This window comes from Blastomyces dermatitidis (assembly GCF_000003525.1).
Source record: "Blastomyces dermatitidis ER-3 genomic scaffold supercont1.2, whole genome shotgun sequence".
Classification (NCBI taxonomy): Eukaryota; Fungi; Ascomycota; class Eurotiomycetes; order Onygenales; family Ajellomycetaceae; genus Blastomyces; species Blastomyces dermatitidis.
In genome coordinates this window covers 6,310,820-6,319,767 of record NW_025544775.1, presented here as the reverse complement: position 1 = coordinate 6,319,767, position 8,948 = coordinate 6,310,820, and the positions used below count along the sequence as shown (strand labels likewise).

Genomic DNA, 8,948 nt, shown 5'->3' with positions numbered 1-8,948 from the left:
CATGACTGATCTCTTTCAATCTTGATTTTGTGTTCATGACTGTTATGTCTATAACTGCTACTGCTGCATCTGTAACTACTGTTCTCTCTCTCATCTTTTTCAAATCATTCTCTGAGATGTGCGGATGCAATTCATATAACAGATAGAATGATAAATGCTTAAAGACTGCATGCTGTTGAATCTGTGTGCTCAACAGCATCTGTCTGAGATATTCATCTCATAGTCTTGTAGACTTACTCACTAGATATTTTATCAGCATATTGTTCAAGATTTCATTTAAGCATTTCATCTTTTCATTCATCTGCAGATGATATAACATTGTTCTACAATATCTTGTCTGTAACTGACTTATGAAATGCCTCACTGCTTCTTCTACAAGGTTCACATCATTATCAGTTAGAATCTTGCATAACATTTCATAGTTGACATAGATTTCATTATATAGAAACTTCATCATCATCTTCTCTGTTATCTCTGAAACTGCTTTCACAACTGGCCAGTCAGTAGCATAATCAATAACAGTGATTATTCATTGATTTTCATTTGACATTCACAGTAATATATCTATGAGATTCACTCTTCATCATTTGAATGATTGTATTATACACTTCATCTGATATTATACTTTCTTACATTCTAACTCTTTCTTAGATTCTTTTATAACCTGATAATTCAGACACTCATGAGTGTACATCTGAATGTTCTCAGCCATGCTTGACCAGTATACTCTTGATTCAAGTATGCTTATGAGTTCAGAGCTTTCTAAGTGACTGAATTTCTTATGCATGTAAGTCATTAAGTTGCATCTAAATAAAGATTCTAGATAGAGAGCTTTCACATATTCTAGATCACAGTAAAGTACAACATCATTTTTCAATTTCTTCAGCTTGAAGTTCAGAAGCATCTCTTCTACTACTCTTATAAGATACTTATTATTCAATATCTTATCATTCTTCAAGTGATAGATTATGATATTCACTCATTCTGATTTCTTACACTCTCTCAGTGTGTTTAATATAAACTTTTCTTATATCTAGTTCACAGAACTCTCACTCATGAAATCAGGTCTGTAATTGATTGTATCAGATATCACAGTGTCTGATCTCTTTCAGTATTTAATATGAAGATTGTACACTTGAAACTTCAAGATTCAATGTACTAAGCATTTGAAAGATTTTATCATTGATTGTAGATAGACAAGGCTTTCATAATCTGTGATTATCATTATTATATACTCATTGTCAATATATCTATCTTATAACATCAGTATATGCTTAATCACTAGTAATTTCTTTTCATACACTGAATAATTGAGCTCAGTATCTGATAGTTTTCTATCATTATATATCATCAGATGCAGCTTGTCATTCTTACTCATCTGTAGAAGAGTGTCTCTGATAGCTCATTCAGATGCATTTATCTCAATGTAGAAAGAATTATCATGATTTAATTGAATAAGCACTGAGAATGTTATTATATCTTCTCTCAGTGTGAGAAAAGTCTCTTCACACACAGTATTTCAGATGATTGAATGAAACTTCTTCTTTCACAGATTTGTATTCATTTCTCTTAAGAGATTCAAGAGTGATACAGATATTCATGTGAAATTCTTGATGAATCTACAGTAATATAAGATCAACTTAAGAAACTGTTATACATAATGTATATTTCTCAGCTGCAGTTAATTCACTATAACATTCAATTTCTTCAGAATGAGATATATACAGTTATCACTTACTACATGTTCTACAAACTTCAACTCTTTCATTTCAAACACACACTTGATTGATTTAATATAGAGCTTATACTCTGTCAGAGTTATAAATACTTCATCAAGATATCTCAGATATTCATTGTATAAGTTTGAAAAGACTAGAATATTATTAAAATATACAAGACATAAGATTTCATTCTGTTTATAAAGAATTATATTCATCATTGTTTGAAAGATGACAGATACATTTGTTAGACTGAATGATATTATCAGAAATTTGAACTTTTCTCATTGTGTATTAAACATAGTTTATAAGACTGACAGTTTATCTACACAGATCTGCCAGTATTCTGAGAGAAGATCAATCTTTGATAGATATTAAGTGTTTTCAACTGTATTCAACTGTTGTTGAATCTGTGACAGTGAATATTCATTCTTAATTATAAGCTTGTTGAGTGCTTGATAATTAATACATATTCATCACTTCTCATTCATCCTTTTCATAAATAGAACTGAAAAGTCTCACATACTTGATAAGAGTTGTATAAGATCATGTTCTAGAAGATCTGTGATCTGATACTTCTATTCTTCAAGATGTGTTTGTGACAGAGAATATGCATTCTGATTAACTGATTTTGCATTCTCTATGTCAATCTCATGTATAAATTCTTGTTCTGACAGTAATTTCAGTAAAAGATCTGTTCAGAAGATCTTTTCATACTTCTTCAGAAGCTTCTTCATACACTTATTCTTCTGTATATTCTTTATCTTGGTTTTCTTCACTTTCAGGTTCTGTATAACATACAGAATGCTTTCAGATAAGATCTTGTGAATCATTCTTTTTACTTATTAATATATAAGCAGATTTAATTCTTCTATATCAGAGATGTGAAATTTTCTTCTCATATCAGTTGATAGAATTGTATAAACTGTTTTCTTTCTATCAGTTAATTATATATGACATGTATGTCATTGAATCTGCAGATTGAACCTTTGAAATCAATTAAGTCTGAGAATAAGGTCATATTTCATATTCTGCAGCTCTCACACTCAAATATAGCAAGATCATTCTTCAAAGTGTAAGAGAACTCTTACTCTTGCAGATGATATTAAATATCAGTTATCAGATAATCTTATACATCAGAGATTCTTCACTCAGCAGATTTCTTTCAGTCTTTGAATTATATAATCATTAATATATTGTATAGAAGCTTCTGTATTTACTAATACTTTTGCAGTTATCTCTCAATTCTTATTCAAGTGTCTCTTATACATTAACATTTCAGATCTCAAGACATTGAGATGAGTATTCACTTCATTCTCACTCACTTCTCAGTCAGAAGCCTGCTTTCTCTTGACATTTATAGAATTCAGAGAGTTATCTAACACAGATATCTCTTTCACTTTGAAGACTTTTCATAGAATATCAGTGAGTGTCTTCAAGCTCACTGATTCTGCTAGTTTTTTAACTCTCTTACTTCTCTTAACTGTGTATACTGAGTGTAATCTTTTACATCATGATTTTAATGTTCACAGTTAAAGCAAGCTCAATACTCATGATATCAAGATTTTCACTCAGAGAATTTCTTTTTCAGAGAATTCAGTACTTTAACAATGATATTCAGATCTAGATTCATTGTATTCTGATATATAACTTGTGTTATAGAAGTCTGATTATCTGTTCTTCACTGAGATATACTTGATTACAGTATTTTCTGTTATAATTAACTTACTTATTTCTGTATAATGAGAATATTGTATACTTCTTTCACTGTGTCTAATTATAAGGTTAAGTATTTTTATTCTGCTCTTAACTCAGATGTAAGATCATGAATAAAGATCTGTAAACAGAAAGATGTTAAAAGCTCTTTATTCAACACAAGATAGTGTAAGCTAAAGTGTGTGAAGTATAATATAAGATTACTCACTTATCTACACTCAGTAAAGTATTTGTAATACTTATCTCATATATTCACTTTCTCAAAGTTATGCAAGATTCATTTGAAAAACTCATTTCATGTTCATGAGAATGAATATCACTTCAAGTCTGTGAGATTTATCTTTTCATCAGTTATTTATAATGACTTCACTTTTTCATGTAGAAATATGACAGATCTTAAGACTTGTTGAAATTCTGTTAACTGTCTATCTGTGAGTTCATGTTCAATCTGATAATATAATTATATCTGACTTAGTCAGCTGATTGCAGCATTATTTTTTCAGTTGTTATTAAAGCTTGATAACTTTAGCAGATCTCTCAGCTTGATATATTTCATACTCAGATTCTTCTTCTACATAGCAGTTTTCAATGATATATACACTTCTGAAGAGATCATGAATAATTGTGATAAGATCTTCAGATTCAGTGTAGTTATCTATCTGTGTAAATATTCAATCTCTCACTGCAGGTCTAAGATCTGATTTTCTCTATTCTTATTAATGATAGTGATTGTATCAGTGAAGCTCTTCATAGTAAATGCTTAATTCACAGTGAATGTCAATTGTTATTTGACTTCTGTCTCAGCCTGTCACTGTGTATACAAGACCTTGATCTCATTTAAAATTCTTATACATATATAAAGCTTTGATTTCAGTTCAGTGATTTCAGCTACTTTTCTTACTACTTTAAATAAACTCTCTGAGAGGTTCTGCATATCTTTCAGTTCAGATAGCAGAGAAGAATATTGTTTATATTAACTAGAAGAGATATTTATTTCAGTGATTTCTTATTAATTATACAATGTCTATTATTATATCACTGTATCATTATATTACTATATTATTATATAATTTCTGTTATCATTATATAACTTCAGTGATGATTACTCTCTTCTTTTTATTCTTCTTTTAAGTAGAGAGTGAACTTCTTTGAATCTCATTCATCACTCTTATTTTCTTTCTTACATCTTATCTGTTTATGTATCATATGTGATATTCATCTGAATGTGAAGTTTTCTCTCTATAAGTAAAGTAGTATCAATCAGATACTCTTCTGCTCACTGCTCTTCATACACTATCTTTTGAGATATTCTAGAACCACACTGATATGATAACTATAAATCACTTTATAGATGAAATTATCATGCTCTGAAGAAGTCTGCACTTCTCACTAGTTTTTAGACATGCTATCAGATGTGATTCAAAGATTGCTTGAGTCAGTGTACAATTACAGGCATACACCGGCTTCTTATATATTATACACTAAATTAATTAGTGGTCACTATGGCCTCTTTACTCTCGTAAGCAAGTTCGGAAGTGGCCGCGTTATTATCCGACGGTCGTACGTTCTTCCGAATCACACAGTGATCTTTTTCTTGTAGAAGATGTAATCTGTGAAGATTAACTATAATATTTATAATCAGAAGCTTCTTATAATAGTGAAATTCTTCTGTCACTGATATCACTACTTTGAGAGTCTTGTAACAGTGATTACTGTTAGAACTAATCATGATAGCTTATAACAGTTTACTTTAATTAAGAAACTCTCATAGTAGCAGATCTACTGAGCTCAGAGACTGAGTGAATTCTGATTCAAGATAGAGTATATCAAGAAAACTAAGAACTCAGCAGATGAATTCTCTCACAGATCTGACTATATTAAGAACACTAGAATAACAGATACAGAGAGACTAGAGAAGATAGAAAAGCTTTACAGAATACTCAGACTGAGTGCTACAAAGAGATTGATTAAAGAGTCTCTCAATTCTCTGTAAGAGAAGAAGAAGAAGAGAGAGAAGAAGTCTGTACAATTACTCTCTATAATACTGAGAGTTAACACTCTGAGAATCTTTATAAGAATTCTTGAAGAGAGTATCTATAATCTGAAGAGTTTGCAGACTTTAAGAAGTACTGTAGAAGATCTAATGTAAGAAGAAACAGAGTATAAGTCTTTATAAGATCTTTTATTCAGATTGTCTGAACTGTAACTGAAGAATAAATATACTCAGTATATTCAAAAACTGCTCACAGCAGAGATCAACTCTGCAGAAATAAAGAATTGAAGAGACTTAAATAATCTCTTATAAAGAGAGAATCAGATTTATATATCTATAAATGAGTTTCTATATATAGAACTTATTAAAGAATATCATAACTCTTCTCTAATAGATTATTTTACAGATACTAGAACTTATAAGTTACTTATAAGAAAATACTTCTGATCAAAGATATAAGAACTTATAAAGAAGATAATGAATTCTTATACTATTTATCAGAATTCACAGATAGTGTGATTCAGATTATATAAAGATTATATAAAGAACTTACTTCTCTACTCATTCTGTAGAAATATTGAAAACAGCTAGAAATGAATACTCTTATAAGTCTCTCTGAAAGTAAGAATATATATAATATCTGCTTTAACAGTGTACTGATGATAGTATATCACTTTATTCAGATAACACACTTTATACTCATCTGTAAGAACTTAAAGTCAAAGAATTTAATTCATATCTTTATTTATAATATGATTCAGTTGTATGAGTTATCTGTGAACATTATCTCAGATAGAGAATTAATTTATATAGAGAAGTTCTAATCTGATCTGATAACTATACTGAAGATCTCATGAGATCTAAGCACAGCTTTTCATCAACAGACAGATAGTTAGATAGAATATCTGATAAGTATATTAAAACAGTATCTGTAATACTATGTTAATTATAATCAGAATGCCAGCGTGGCCCAGTTAGTAAGACTGGTAACCAAGGCTGCACACATTAGGGGTGCGTGGGTTCGAATCCCACCGCTGGCACCTGCCACTTCTTACCCATGAAAGCCCCCATGTAATAGGGGCTGAGCCTAATTAGTAAGGCTTGATACAGGGTAGAACTCTCTACTGCAAGCCAAGTCACTAGTTAAGCAAGATTCTGCAAACACTCATCAGAGCTGATATAGAGTGTCAATGTCCCACTATTCTACTGTGCACCTGTCAAGGTTCTAATGATATAGAGTCAAGCCTAATGTAGTGATTATACACTACTTAAGTGAGTCCCTAACTAGGGCTGTCATCAGAGCCTAGCTTTCTCTCAAATACAGAAAATGATTTTGAAAATCATCTGACTAGCAGGTCTAGACACATATCTAGGCCCTAGGCAGAGCACCCTGATAGGCTAGAGCCTGCAAGCTCTCTGTCAAGCCCTAATACTGGCAGAGAGGACTGCAGTCATCAAGCCTATGATTAGTCCCTAACACAGGGTGAGGCCACAATGGCTGATTAATAGGCCTATGAGCATCTAATGGGGCCGAGATCAGCAACTGGAAGCTTGATGTGTACACCACCAAGTAGGCAGTGGCAGCCACTAACTAACACCCCTGGAAATTAGTGGCTGGCCCGAGAGGACGGACGCGGTGGTCAGTTAATTATAGGGGGTTAAATGTAATTAGCTTAAGGTGCATCCTGCGGGTGGCTAGCGCCCGTAGACTGCTGCAGGTCCTGATTCAATTAATCACTTGATTATTCAAAATATATATTCCTACTTAAAGAATGAATATTTTAAGCTCTTTTTCAATCTCTTGAAAAATGAATATCATTCTGAATGCTGGAGAGAAGCCACTGAAGTGATTCTTGTAAAACCTAATAGAAAAACTTCAATTTCTAAGTTATATAGAGTAATATCTCTATTGAACTGTCTAGATGTGGTTCGGAAGAACGTACGACTGTCGGATAATACCGCGGCCGCTTCCGAACTACTAGCGTACGCGTACAAGTGTAAAGGGGCCATAGCGTACGCTAATTAATTTAGTGTACAAGATTACAATATAAGAAGCCGGCGTACATCTGTAATTGTACACTGGCTTAAGCAACCTTTGAATCACATCTGATAGCATGTCTAAAAACTGGTGAGAAGTGCAGGCTCCTCCAGGGCATGATAATTCTGCCTACAAAGTGATTCATAGTTATCATGCCAGTGTGGTTCTAGAACATCTCAAAAGATAGTGTATAAAGAGCAGTGAGTGAAAGAGCATCTGATTGATGCTGCTTTACTTGTTGAGGAAAAACTCCACACCCAGGCGAATGCCATGTATGAGACATGAATGAATGAGATATGAGAAAGGAGATGAGAGCAGTGAACCAGATTCAAAGAAGTTCACTCCCTACTCAAAAGAAGAATAAAAGGAGGAGTGGCCATCACTGAAGTTGTACAATGATAACAGAGTGATATAGTGATATAACAATATAGTGATATAATAATACAGTGATATAGTGATATAATGATACAGCAATAACAATAGACATCATATAATCAATGAGAAACCACTGAAATGAATATCTTCTCTAATCAATACAAACAACACTCTTCTCTGCTACCTGAACTGGAAGGTATGCAGAACCTCTCAGAGGGTTTACTTGAAGCAGTAAGAAAAGCAGCTGAGACTGCTGAACTGGAATTGAAGCTCTGTATACATACAAGGATTCTAAATGAGATTGAGGCCTTGTGTATGCAGTGACAGGCTGAGACAGAGGTCAAACAACAATTGACATTCACTGCAAATCAAGCATTCACTATGAAGAGCTTCGCTGACGCAATTGCCACCATCAATAAGAATAGAGAAAACCAGATCTTAGGCCTGCAGCAGGAGATTGAATGTTTACACAGACAGGTGACTATGCTGAACCTGAAGGTCTCACCATGATCATTCATGACCTCTTCAGAAGTGTACACATCATCAGAGACTGCTGCACAGGATGAGAATCTGAGTATGAGATATATCAAGCTGAGAGATCTGCTGAAGCCATCAAGCTTCAATGACAACTGAAAAAATAATGCTGTAATCAGCTGACTAAGTCAGATGCAATCATATTATCAGATTGAACATGAACTCACAGACAGACAGTCAATGAAATTCCAACAAGTCTTAAGATCTGCTGCATTTCTACATGGAAAAGTGAAGTTATTATGAATAACTGATGAAAAGATGAATCTCACAGATCTGAAGTAATATTCATTCTCATGAACATGAAATGAGTTTTCCAAGTGAATCTTGCACAACTTTGAGAAAGTGAATACATGAGATAAGTGTTATGAATGCTTCACTGAGTATAGACAAGTAAGTGATCTTATATTATACTTCACACACTTCAGCTTACACTATCTCATATTGAATGAAGAGCTTTCAACACCTTTCTGTTTACAGATCTTCATTCATGATCTTATGCTCAAGTTGAGAGTGAAATGAAAATGCTTAACCTCACAGCCAGGCACAGTGAAGAAAGCATACAATATCCTCATTG

General features: G+C 32.7%; 1 pseudogene across 1 annotated transcript; it reads left to right on the top strand.

The window, feature by feature from the left end:
* The first annotated feature begins 6,386 nt into the window (after positions 1–6,386).
* On the top strand, positions 6,387–6,467 carry BDCG_16517 (annotated as a pseudogene). Its single transcript has one exon. The product of its transcript is annotated as a tRNA-OTHER (tRNA).
* Positions 6,468–8,948: the final 2,481 nt, after the last annotated feature.